The following is a 14713-nucleotide window of genomic DNA, read 5'->3' as shown; positions in this document are numbered from 1 at the left end:
ATGCATCCCTAAATGAATCTTTGAAATAAAAAAAAATAATAATAAAAGGACTTTGAATCTAGCATCCAGTATACAGCATAGGATATAACAGTTGCTGATAAGATGAGCACATTTCAGAATTCATACAAAAAGAGAAATAAGGAATAATAGCATATTCCTTTGAAGCTGAATATATCTTTTTCTCAGACTATGTGCATACCCTTTTCCCCCTCCCTTATTCTAAATGAGCTTACTGAAGAATGGCACTTCTCCTAAAATGTAGCTTTAGAATGTTTCATTAAAATGACCCTTTTTTTTTTCTTCTTCTTCATGAGAATTGTCTCTACTTCTGATCTTTATATACTGTTTTCTTCCAATTCTTCCACACAGTTTGTCATCTAGTATCTTCCCTCCCACTTGTGCATCCACATACTGGCCTCCTCATAGCAACACCTACTCCATTCTGAAAATGCCTGTTGCGATACCCCAGCCCTGCCCTGGAGATTACAGAAAACTTTGGTTATTGCAAAAGATATAATTAAAACCCAGAGGCGGGAAAAATAGTTTTTCAGGGTAGCAAGGATTTCAAGCTAAGCACATAACACATTCTTTCATTCGTCACTTCCATCAAGTTTCTTTTCTTACTGGTTATTGCTTTCTTGGCACCTTCTTAAATCCAGCTTCTAATCTTTACTTGCAGGTTCTTTAGATTTTTCTCCATTAGTCCAATTTTATGTTCCCTCACTTTTTCTAGTTTTGCTTCCTTTGTCCTTTGTCCTTGAAAACCTGTTTCTTTGGGCTGTTTTCACTTTACTATATCAGAAGTGGTTTTTCGATTTTACCTAATCTTGTTATATGAATGCTAAATTATTTTTTAAATTTTATTTTAAAACCGGACACCTTGACAGCTAATAGGTTCTTCTGAAGGAGCATATATAGACGTGAAAATTACAAAAACTGCTTGAGAAGTTTCTCAAAGCCCTAGGTTGAATTTTATCATCTGTTTGGGAGTTAATGTCAAAATGATTCAAATCAAGATTTTTTAAAACAAAAGTAGTGCATATGTCTTATTAAAAGAAGGAATTCCATTTTAAGAAACAGCATATGCTGTAGTATTTTCCAGTGAGAAAATAAAATACATTTTATATTTAAATAATAATAGTTTATAACATTCTATCAACAAAAAGATACTAAAGTACCTAGGAATGAATCTAACAAAAAACACCCAATTCTTTTCATAGAAATATTATAAAGATCATTGGAGGACAGAAAAGGAGATTGAAGAAATGGAAAAACATGTGTAAAAGATGATAACATTCCCCAAAAGTAACCTATAAATGCAATGGATATTTTAATCAAAATCCCAAGTTACTTAAGGAATTTAGAAGTCAGTACTTAAATAAGTATAGATGCATAAAGGACAAAGAATTGTCAAAATAATTTTTCAGGGATGGGATTCTGATGTCAGGACAACTATCATGCATGAAGGTTTGTTTACTTACCATGCTGCTAAGTCGCTTCAGTCGTGTCCGACTCTGTGTGACGCCATAGACGGCAGCCCCAGCTTCCCTCATCCCTGGGTTTCTCCAGGCAAGAACACTGGAGTGGGTTGCCATTTCCTTCTCCAATGCACAAAAGTGAAAAGTGAAAGGGAAGTCGCTCAGTCGTGTTCGACTTTTCGCGACCCCATGGACTGTAGCCTACCAGGCTCCTCCGTCCATGGGATTTTCCAGGCAAGAGTACTGGAGTGGGGTGCCATTGAGTCACAATAATTAAGAGAGTATGGTATTGGTGTAGACAAGAACAAACACACCTCTGGAACACAGATATAGACGTATATGTGAAGAAGTGGCAAAATTAATGTGAAGCAGAGATGGCATTACAAATTATGTGGAAAAGATCAGTTCAGTTCAGTTCAGTCGCTCAGTCGTGTCCGACTCTTTGCCACTCTCAGAGTTCACTCAGACTCACGTCCATCGAGTCAGTGGTGCCATCCAGCCATCTCATCCTCTGTCGTCCCCTTCTCCTCCTGCTCCCAATCCCTCCCGGCATCAGAGTCTTTTCCAGTGAGTCAACTCTTCGCATGAGGTGGCCAAAGTACTGGAGTTTCAGCTTTAGCATCATTCCTTCCAAAGAAATCCCAGGGCTGATCTCCTTCAGAATGGACTGGTTGGAACTCTCAAGAGTCTTCTCCAACACCACAGTTCAAAAGCATCAATTCTTCGTGGAAAAGATAAACCAGTTCCAATACATTGCAGTGGAACAATTGGTTATCTATACAAAAATAAATAGACCCATGCCCCAACCTCACACTATGGGTAAAAGAAATTCTAAGGAATTAATAACTTAAATGTATACAACAAGACTTACAACTTGTAGAAGAAACTGTAAGAGCATATTTCATTGATGTTTGTGTAGAAATAACAAGATACAAAGATTATAAATTCTACATAGGGAAAAAGATTAGTGGATTTACCTGCCTTAAACTTAATTTTATATACTGAAAAATACACCACACATAAAAATTTAAGACAGAGTTTTGGTCTTGGAGAAGATATTTGTTAGTATACAACTGTCAGATGACTAATGCTCAGAATTTATAAAGGACTCCTAAAATTAATAAGAGAAAAAAGAAAAACAGACCACAGAAAAATTTGAAAAGCATAACAGGCCATTCACACAAAGAATCCCCAAAAAAGCTGAACTTCACAAGAGGTCAGAGAGGCATACATGTTTTTGTTTTATATATGTGTGTGTGTGTGTGTGTGTGTCTATGTGAGTGCACTCAGTTGCTCAGTCATGACAGAATCTTTGAGACCCCATGGACTGCAGCTCACAAGGCTCCTCTATCCATGGGATTCTCCAGGCAAGAATACTGGAGTGAGTTGCCATTTCCTTCTCCAGGGGATCTTCCTGACCCAGGAATTGAACCCACATCTCCTGTGTCCTGCAATGGTAGGTGGATCCTTTACCACTGAATCACCTGGAAAGCTCCTACATTTAAATACAGTATAGTTTAAATATATATTTACTATACATATATACACACATAATTATGTATATACACATATACATATGCATGTGTATGTATATATACATGTGTGTGTGTGTATATATATATATATTTTTTTTTTCAGACAGATTAGCAAAAGTCTTTAAGCCTGACAAAACAAAGTTCTGGAGAAACTACAGAGAAATGGAAACCCTCTGTAGTGCGTATAAGTTTGTTATTGGAGAGAAGTACACTGTAGGGCATTTTGATAGCAACAAGTAAAGCAAATGTGCTTTAATGTGTGTACCTTCAATCAAGCAGTTCTACTTCTGGGTACATAATGCAGATAATTTTTGCACATCTGTACCAGAAACCTATTACAAGAATTTTCATTGCCTTATTATTTCTTAATAACAAAAAAACATTTTAAAATACTCATTAACAGAAGAATGGACGAATAAATTGTGGTGTGCTAATGCTGAATACAGCAATTAAAATAGTTACATAAGTTAATATGGACAAATCTCAAAAACAGAATGCTAAGTTTAAAAAGCAAATTGCCTAACAATGAATTCAGTAAACCTGCAAAAGAAAATCATATAAATGTCTATGGATACAGCTGACGTTAGTATTGATATAAAGCATGAATAGAATGACAAATATCAAATTCAAGAAAGCAGCTATGGGATTGGAATTAGAGAGATGTGCACGAGGGGGCTTTAGCACTCTCTGTAATGCTTTAGTTTGTACAAAAGTTCTGAAGCAAATAAATCAAGATATTAGGATTTGAAAAAGCATCTAAAGGCAAAATGAAGTGGGTATGACAAATCATCAAACCAAGAAGTTAGGTAGGGAGATAGAATCATGATGTGTTTTAGCATGAAACCCAAAAAGCATGAAGCAATGCCTGATGGAAAACGGGAAGTGAAACCAGGAAAATTCTCTGAGATTTGGAAACAGTACCACAGGCTGTTTGTGTAGGTTTCCTGTGATATCTGTTAAGTGAAGATTCCCTTTGCCTTCACACTCATAGAAATAAGGTGCTAGAAGATCTTATAATCAGGTCTTTGTAATTCTTAATCTTTGTAATTTTGACAACTTTGGGGGAATTTCATCAGTTCAGTTCAGTCACTCAGTCATCTCCGACTCTCTGTGACCCCATGGACTGCAGCACACCAACTCCTGGAGTTTACCCAAACTCAAGTCCATCACCAACTCCCGGGGTTTACCCAAACTCAAGTCCATTGAGTCGGTGAAGCCATCCAACCGTCTCGTCCTCTGTCATCCCCTTCTTCTCCTGCCCTCAATCATTCCCAGCATCAGGGTCTTTTCAAATGAGTCAGATCTTCACATCAGGTGGCCAAAGTATTGGAGTTTCAGCTTCAGCATAAGTTCTTCCAATGAATATTCAGGACTGATTTCCTTTAGGATGGACTGGTTGGATATCCTTGCAGTCCAAAGGACTCTCAGGAGTTTTCTCCAACATCACAGTTCAAAAGCATCAATTTTTCGGTGCTCAGCTTTCTTTATAGTCCAACTCTCAAATCCATACGTGACTACTGGAAAACCATAGCTTTGAGTAGACGGACCTCTGTTGGTAAACTAACGTCTCTGCTTTCTAATATGCTGTCTAGGTTGGTCATAACTTTCCTTCCAAGGAGTAAGTGTCTTTTAATTTCATGGCTGCGGTCACCATCTGCAGTGATTTTGGAGCTCAGAAAAATAAAGTCAGCCACTGTTTCCCCATCTATTTCCCATGAAGTGATGGGACCAGATGCAATGATCTTCATTTTCTGAATGTTGAGTTTTAAGCCAGCCTTTTCACTCTACTCTTTCACTTTCATCAAGAGGCTCTTTAGTTCTTTCCTGCTTTCTGCCATACGGGTGGTGTCATCTGCATATCTGAGGTTATTGATTACTGTTTTTTCTCCTGGCAAGCTTGATTCCAGCTTGTGCTTCATCCAGTCTGGCATTTTGCATTTTGTACTCTGCATATAAGTTAAATAAGCAGGGTGACAATATACGGTCTTGATGTACTCCTTTTCCTGTTTGGAACCAGTCTGTTGTTTCATGTCCAGTTCTAACTGTTGCTTCCTAACCTACATACAGATTTCTCAAGAGGCAGGTCAGGTGGTCTGGTATTCCTATCTCTTTAAGAATTTTACACAGTTTGTTGTGATCCACACAGTCAAAGGCTTTGGCATAGTCAATAAAGCGAAAGTAGACGTTTTTCTGGATCTTTTTTGTTTTTTCAATGATCCAGTAGAGGTTGTCAGTTTGATCTCTGGCTCCTCTGCCTTTTCTAAATCCAGCTAGAATATCTGTAAGTTCACGATTCATGTACTGTTGAAGCCTGGCTTGGAGAATTTTGAACTTTACTTTAATTTACTTGCCTTTCATTGGGATTGGAATGAAAACTGACCTTTGCCAGCACTGTGGCCACTGCTGAGTTTTCCAAATTTGCTGACATATTGAGTGCAGCACTTTCACAGCATCATCTTTCAGGATTTGAAATAGCTCAACTGGAATTCCATCACCTCCACTAGCTTTATTCATAGTGATGCTTCCTAAGGCCCACTTGACTTCGCATTCCAGGATGTCTGTCCATAGGTGAGTGATCACATCATCGTGGTTATCTAGGTCATTAAGATCTTTTTTGTATAGTTCTTCTGTGTATTCTTGCCACCTCTTCTTAATATCTTCTGCTTCTGTTTGGTTCATACCATTTCTGTCCTTTATTGTGCCCATCTTTGCATGAAATGTTTCCTTGGTATCTCTCATTTTCTTGAACAGATCTCTAGTCATTCCCATTCTATTGTTTTCCTCTATTTCTTTACATTGATCACTGAGGAAGGCTTTCTTATCTCTCCTTGTTATTCTTTGGAACTCTGCATTCAAATGGGTATATCTTTCCTTTTCTCCTTTGCCTTTCACTTCTTTCTTTTCTCAGCTATTTGTAAGGCCTCCTCAGACAACCATTTTGCCTTTTTGCATTTCTTTTTCTAGGGAATGGTCTTGATCCCTGCCTCCTATACAATGTCACGAACCTCCATCCATAGTTCTTCAGGTACTCTATCAGATCTAATCTCTTGAATCTGTTTGTCACTTCCACTGTATATTTGTAAGGGATTTTATTTAGGTCATACCTGAATGGTCTAGTGGTTTTCCCTACTTTCTTCAATTAAATCGGAATTTGGCAATAAGTAGATCATGATCTGAGACATAGTCAGCTCCTGGTCTTGTTTTTGCTGACTGTATAGAGCTTCTTTGTCTTTGGCTGCAAAGAATATAATCAATCCTATTTGGGCATTGACTATGTGGTGATGTCCATGTGTAGTCTTCCCTTGTGTTGTTGGAAGCGGGTGTTTGCTATGACCAGTGCGTTCTCTTGGCAAAACTCTATTAACCTTTGCACTGCTTCATTGTGCACTCCAAGGCCAAATTTTCCTGTTACTCCAGGTATTTCTTGACTTCCTACTTTTGCATTCCAGTCCCCTATAATGAAAAGGACATCTTTTTTGGGTTTTAGTTCTAGAAGGTATTGTCGGTCTTCATAGAACTTTCAACCTTCTTCATCTTCTGCTTCTTCAGCATTACTGGTCGGGGCATAGACTTGGATTACTGTGATATTGAATGGTTTCCTTTAAAACAAACAGAGATCATTCTGTCATTTTTGAGATTGTATCCAAATACTGCATTTTGGACCCTTGTTGACTATGATGGCTACTCCATTTCTTCTAAGGGATTCTTGCCCATAGTAGTAGATATAATGTTCATCTGAGTTGAATTTACCCATTCCAGTCCATTATAGTTCACTGATTCCTAAAATGTCGATGTTCACTCTTGCCACCTCCCGTTTGATACTTCTGATTTACCTTGATTCATGGACCTCACATTCCAGGTTGCTATGCAATATTGCTTTTTATAGCATTAGACCTTGTTTCCATCACCAGTCACATCCACAACTGGGTGTTGTTTTTGCCTTGGCTCTGTCTCTTCATTCTTTTTGCAGTTATTTCTCCACTGTTCTGTAGCACATCGGGCACTTATTAACCTGGGCAGTTCATCTTTCATTGTCCTATCATTTGGCCTTTTCATACTGTTCATGGGGTTCTCAAGGCAAGAACACTGAAGTGGTTTGCTATTCCCTTGTCTAGTGACCCACATTTTCTCAGAACTCTCCACCATGACCCGTCCATCTTGGGTGGCCCTACATGGCATGGCTCATAGTTTCATTGAATTAGACAAGGCTGTGGTCCATGTGATCAATTCGTTAGTTTTCTGTGATTGTGGTTTTCATCCTGTCTGCCCTCTGATGGAGAAGGATAAGAGGCTTATGGAAGCTTCCTGATGGGAGACACTGACTGAGGGGGAAACTGGGTCTTGTTCTGATGGGTAAGGCCATGCTCAGTAAATCTTTAATCCAATTTTCTGTTGGTGGTTGAGGCTGTGTTCCCTCTCTGTTATTTACCTGGAGCCAAACTATGGTGGAGATAATGAAGATTATGGTGACCTTCTTCAAAAGGTCCCATGCATGCCCTGCTACACTCAGCGCCCCCAACCCTGCAGCAGGCCACCGCCTACCCATGCCTCTGTTGGAGACTCCTGGACACTCACAGGCAAGTCTGGGTCAGTCTCCTGTGGGGTCACTGCTCCTCTCTCCTGGGTCCTGGTGTATACAAGGTTCTGTTTGTGCCCTGCAAGAGCCTGTTTCCCAGTCCCATGTAAGTTCTGGTGGCTCTATGGTAAAGATAATGGTGATGTCCTCCAAGAGGGGCTTATGCCATACCCCGGTCTGCTGCACCCGGAGCCCCTGCCCCTGCAGCAGTCCACTGCTGACCTGTACCTCCACAGAAGACGCACAAACACAGTTCTGTCTCAGTCTCTTGGGGTCCCTGAGTCCTGGTGGGCACAAGGTTTGTTTGAGCCCTCTGAGTGTCTCTGGCAGATATGGAGTTTGGTTCTAAATGCGATTTTGCCCCTCTTACCATCTTGCTGGGACTTCTCCTTTGCTTGGGCATGAGTTTATCTCCTCATGGCCATGCTGCGCAGCTGTCACTCCACATGTTCAATAGTGAGGCAAAATTTCTCCCTTCAATTTTCTATGTTTCTTGATGGATATAGTTACAAATTAACTTTTCTTGATCTCATTATTTGTAAACCTCAATAAAGTATCATTCCTACAAATTATAACCCAATTTTCAAGCTTGACTCATTCTTCTCTCGAAGAGAATGGGCTGCCTTTCTCTGTGCCTGGTGTCCTCCACCAGCATTCAGAAGTTTTTTTTGTAAGTTGCTCAGCATTCAAATGATCTTTTGATGAATTTGTAGGAGAAAAAGTGGTCTCTCCATCCTATTCCTCAGCCATCTAATTTCATATTGGGGCATATTATGGCACCTGGGAATGCCTGGGAAATGCTAGTATCAGACACTAGTAATGGTAGTATCAGGTTGCTGCCTGAATGCAAGTTATTGTTAATATGAAAAAAATGTGAAAGCCTCCCCACACTCACATAGCTACTAGGGCATTGAAAGAAACAGCCCATTATTACTCCCATCACAGTAACCATGATAAGCTGGGAGACCAATTGACTAAATGTCACTAAAATTGTCCAGGACCATCTCAGATGACTTGAATTCAGACAGGAAGACTAGACGTTTAAGGAAATTCGCACATAATTCACCAAGCTCATTACCATACTCCTCTTTAAAGCTGTGAGGCATCATTCAAAGGCAAAGTGCCTCCATGAACTGTTCTGCCTCCTCCAGTATCAGATTGAATACCTGAGTTATTTGCGTTGTATGAAAAAGGCCTACGAAATATTGGATTCCAACTATCTCTTGCTTCTCTCTTCTCCCAGTAATCTCTTCACCAGTGCACATGGTGAAAGCCTCTCCCAGAGAGAGTAATGAGACTGGGAGATGAGTTAAGTCATTTATTTTTCCATTCCATCATGAAAGAGTCCAACATGACCACTTTCAACAAGAAGCCGATGGATCATGTAACCGCTCAGCAGTGCTCATTCAGAGCACTCATTCTCTCAGCACGTCTGAATTTATTCATGAAGGCAGAAAGCATCATCAAAAGCCTTGGATGAGACTACATGAAATTCAATAGGCCTGATGATGCTTTCAAAAAACTCTTCCTATATGTGTAAGCTGCATACACATTCTACAGGGTAACCTGTAATAGACAGGAAATATTGGCATTCATGAAGCAATGGTCCATTCTGCCTCCCCAAATGGGGCTGACTTCAAAACCACAGTCACCTACAGAGACCAGAAACACCCAGAAAATATGAAATGGTCTTACTGGTGCTCTCATAATGCCTCCAACTCTGTATCTAAACATTTCTGATTCTCAGTAGATAAAATTTAAATTGTTTTTTTTCATAAAATATTTCATGGAAATATACAAGAATTTTGATATTTTCAGTACATTTTCTATTCTCCTTAATATGCCACTCACCCATGAAATGCTGCTGCTAGCAAGGGTCAAATATTCTTGAAGACTGAGCCTGCCTTCCAGATAAAAACAATTTTTACATTTGTCCTGCCTCATGTAATCTCTATTTCATAATCAGGCTGTGAAATCCCAACTGCTTCCTTAAATGCCTTTTCAACTGGTCCTAAATGAAAATCTGTAAAGTCTGTATTGCTGACAGTCGATTGCTTACTTAGCAATCTCTTATCTTCAGGTTCCATAGCAATGGGAAATGCCACTAAAAAGATGGTCATTAGCCTCATGAAGAGGTGAAACTCCACATTTAGAGTAAGAAAATATCTAACCACTCCTATGAATATGAATGAATGCTTAACCATCATATACTCTCATCAACCATTCGGTTGGGGGGGGGGGGGCAAATATTTCTGTGACAATTTGGTGGTGGTGGTAGTTAGTGTTAGTTTTCCTACTCTATATTTAGGCTACACACTCAGGAACAACCCTCTCACTAAATTTCTCTATTGCCACCCAGGAGCACAGAAAACAAAAACTTGCCTGAGTGATAACCAGTCTGTGGTAAGTATAGAATTCAGTATTGACAACTTTAGGAATAATGACTCTCAAAAGAGTGAATAGTTATTAAGGAGTTTCTTCTTTAAATTGTTGAGAAATAAGATCGATGGATATAAAAAATAATCTGAGAAAATTTTCTTTATAGTTAGCATAAATCTGGTCTTTCTTCAGCCAAATTTTAGGGACTTACCCCAAATTTTAAATTTTACTTTATATAGATGAATTGTTGTAAACCAGTCACTGTTTTTTGTATAGGCTGAATTATTAAAGCAAATTCTCTATCTTATGCATAAAGCAATCAAGTGGAACCCTACCTGTGCTCTAGGGGGATGTCTTATAGGCATCACTGGAGGATAGCTGGGTATCTATCTTGCTCACATATGATCTGAGGGAAATGGGGGTTTCTCTTATTCCTAGCAAGGTTGTATGAAGACCAATGTCTGTAGAATTGTAGGTGTAAAATCGGGATGCGGGGGTGGGCATCTAGTTTGGCGTATGTCTAGAGGTCCACTGAAACACACTCCAGTGATGGAGGCCAGTGCATGCTAAGCCACTTCAGCCATGTTCGACTCTTTGTGACCCTGTGGACTGTAGCCCATTAGGCTACTGTGTCCATGGGATTCTCTAGGCAAGAATACTGGAGTGGGTTGCCATTCCCTTACTCCAGAGGATCTTCCTGACCCAATGATCGAACCCAACTCTCTTATGCTGTTTGCATTAGCAGTTGGGTTCTTGACCACTCCCACCACCTGGGAAGCCCATGGAGGCCAGTGGACATCATCCATGTATTTTCTCTCTGACTTGCTACAAAATGCTAGCATCTCCTGGAAAGGAGCTTGTACACTTCATAATTCTCAAATATTTCATAATTTTTGAAATTATTTTGAAGTACTTAGTACTGTTTTCTGATCTTCTTTTTGTTTGCTCCTTAGATTGATGAAGAACATAAGTTAACCTATATTTTAATAATCTCCTCTAATAAGCAATTTTCATGACAAGAGTAACTTTAACTTTACTGGCCTAAAATGATACAACTATATGGAAAAAATTAAGAAAATCTTTAGAGTAACTAATACCTAGTTATGAGCAAAAACAATAATAAACTTTATTGTAATATTTGATTTTTAAGTCTAAAAGCTTCTAATGAAAATTTTATTATGTTACAACAATATATTACTTTTTGAACATGAAATATTTTTACATATTTTTCTCATTCAAAATGTATAAGTTAACAGTATGTTTCTGTTGTTTCCAACTTTGCAATACTTGTCCTTCTCCATAATTAAAAAAAAGTGGCTAAGTTCAGGTTAGTTAAATGGTCCTTCTGATGACAGAGAAAAATACATTCCAATGACTAGATTATAATATTATAGTAGAGGACCAGGAATGCTGAAAAAGCTGAAGTTTAACAGTTCTATGAAGACCTACAAGACCATCTGGAACTAACAACCAAAAAGGATGCCCTTTTCATTATAAGGGACTGGAATGCAAAAGTAGGCAGTCAAGAGATACCTGAGGTAACAGGCAAATTTGGCCTTGGAGTCCACAGTGAAGTAGTATAAAGGCTAACAGTTTTGCCAAGAGAACACACTGGTCATAGCAAACACCCTCTTCCAACAACACAAGAGAAGACTCTACACATAAATATCACCAGATGGTCAATACTGAAATCAGATTGATTATATTCTTTGTAGCCAAAGACAAAGAAGCTCTATAGAGTCAGCAAAAACAAGACCAGGAGCTGACTGTGGTTCAGATCATGAACTCCTTATGCAGAATTCAGACTTAAATTGAAGACAGCAGGGAAAAACACTAGACCATTCAGGTATGACCTAAATAAAATCCCTTACAAATATACAGTGGAAGTGTGACAAATAGATTCAAGGGATTAGATCTGATAGAGTGCCTGAAGAACTATGAATAGAAGTTCATGACATTGTACAGGGGGCAGAGATTAAGACCATCCCAAAGGAAAAGAAATGCAAAAGACAAAATGGTTGTCTGAGGAGGCCTTACAAATAGCTGAGAAAAGAAGAGAAGCGAAAGGTAAAGGAGAAAAGGAAAGAGATACCCATCTCACTGCAGAGTTCCAAAGAATAACAAGGAGAGATAAGAAAGCCTTCCACAGTGATCAATGTAAAGAAATAGAGGAACACAATAGAATGGGAAAGACTAGAGATCTGTTCAAGAAAATTAGAGATAGCAAGGGAACATTTCATGAGAAGATGGGCACAATAAAGGTAAAAAATGGTATGGACCTAACATAAGCAGAAGATATTAAGAAGAGCTGGCAAGAATACATGGAAAAACTATACAAAAAACAATTTAATGACCCAGATGACCATGATAGTGTGATCACTCACCTAGAGCCAGACATCCTAGAATTCTAAGCCAAGTGGGCCTTAGGAAGCATCACTATGAATAAAGCTAGTGGAGGTGATGGAATTCCAGTTGAGCTATTTCAAATCAAACAAGGTGATGCGGTCAAAGTGCTGCACTCAATATGCCAGCAAATTTTGAAAATTCAGCAGTGGACACAGGACTGGAAAAGGTCAGTTTTCATTCCAATCCCAAGGAAAGTCAATGCCAAAGAATGTTCAAACCACAACACAATTGTACTCATCTCACCCATTAGTAAAATGATGCTCAAAATTCTCCAAGCCAAGCTTCAACAGTACATGAATTGTGAAATTCCAGATGTCCAAGCTGGATTTAGAAAAGACAGAGGAACTAGAGATCACATTGCCAATATCCACTGGATCACCGAAAAAGAAAGAGTTTCCGAAAAAAAATCTACTTTTGCTTTATTGACTATGCCAAAGCCTTTGACTGTGTGGATCACAGCAAACTGTAGAACATTCTTAAAGAGATGGAAATACCAGACTACCTGACCTGCCTCTTGAGAAATTTGTATGCAGGTCAGGAAGCAACAGTTAGAACTGGACATGGAACAATGGACTAGTTCCAAATCAGGAAAGGAGTAGTCAAGGCTATATATTGTCACCCTGCTTATTTAACTTATATGCAGAGTACAAAATGCAAAATGCTAGACTGGGTGAAGCACAAGTTAGAATCAAGATTGCTGGGAGAAATACCAATAACCTCAGATATGCAGAGGACACTACACATATGGCAGAAAGTGAAGAAGAACTAAAGAGCCTCCTGATGAAAGTGAAAGTGGACAGTGAAAAAGCTGGCTTAAAACTCAACATTCAGAAAACCAAGATCATGGCATCCGGTCCCACCACTTCATGGCAAATAGATGGGGAAACAGTGGACACAGTGGCTGACTTTAATTCTGGGGGCTCCAAAATCACTGCAGATGGTGACTGCAGCCATGAAATTAAAAGACGCTTACTCCTTGGAAGGAAAGTTATGACCAATCTAGACAGCATATTAAAAAGCAGACACACTACTTTGTCAACAAAGGTCCGTCTAGTCAAGACTATGGTTTTTCCAGTAGTCATGTATGGATGTGAGAGTTGGACTCTAAAGAAAGCTGAGCACCAAAGAATTGATGCTTTTGAACTGTGGTGTTGGAGAAGACTCTTGAGAGTCCCTTGGACTGCAAGGAGATCCAACCAGTCCATTCTGAAGGAGTTCAGCCCTGGGATTTCTTTGGAAGGAATGATGCTAAAGTTGAAACTCTAATACTTTGGCCACCTCATGCGAAGAGTTGACTCATTGGAAAAGACTCTGATGCTGGGAGGGATTGAGGGCAGGAGGAGAAGGGGACGACAGAGGATGAGATGGCTGTATGGCATCACTGACTTGATGGACGTGAGTCTGAGTGAACTCTGGGAGTTGGTGATGGACAGGGAGCCCTGGCGTGCTACGGTTCATGGGGTTGCAAAGAGTAGGACACGACTGAGCAACTGAACTGAACTGAACTGAAGGTCATTTATATATAATAATAGAGATAATTTTTTAAATATTAACATCTACTAAAGAAGATTTCTATTTTTGGACACTCTTCCAAGATATATATATATATTTTAGTCCCCAGTCTGTAAAATTTACCAGGGAACCACTCCTTCTGTAGCCTGCCAGGCTCCTCTGTCCATAGGAGCCTCCAGGCAAGAAGACTGGAGTGGGTTGTCGCAGCCTTCCCCAGGAGATCTTCCTGACCAGGGATTGAATTCATGTCTCTTAAGTCTCCTGGAATGGCAGGCAGGTTCTTTACCACTAGTGCCACCTGGGAAGCCCCCAATGTATCTTTGCAGATAATCAAAGGAATCTTATTTGGCAAATATTCACCTAAAGGTTTTATTCTATACTATTCTATTCTATACCTCTTAGGTTTTTTGTGAAATCAGATCAAATATTCATTTAACATAGATGAGAATGCTTATTATATACCAGAAAGTCACTAGATAATAGTTAAAAACACTGGGGAAAATGTCAGGAGGGATAAAGAAAGGCAGAAGCCTAAATTTAATACCTTTAATTACTGCAGCTAAATAATCCTTATAATGCTATCCCTCTCTGCATGTGTGTATGCTCAGTCATGTCCAGCTCTTTGTGATCCCATGGGCTGTAGCCTGCCAGACTCCACTGTCCATGAAATTTCACAGGCAAGAATTCCTTCTTACCTCTTCCTATTAAATTTAGAGTGACTGTAATAGAAAGATTGTATTAAGAGACCCGAGTAATTAAATATTATTTACTTATGTACTACCATCATGTTTTTATGATGCTTGTTCCAGTTCATCAATTATTTTCTA

This window comes from Bos javanicus, chromosome 4, assembly GCF_032452875.1.
Source record: "Bos javanicus breed banteng chromosome 4, ARS-OSU_banteng_1.0, whole genome shotgun sequence".
NCBI lineage: Eukaryota > Metazoa > Chordata > Mammalia > Artiodactyla > Bovidae > Bos > Bos javanicus.
Note: the sequence above shows the minus strand (reverse complement) of the source record.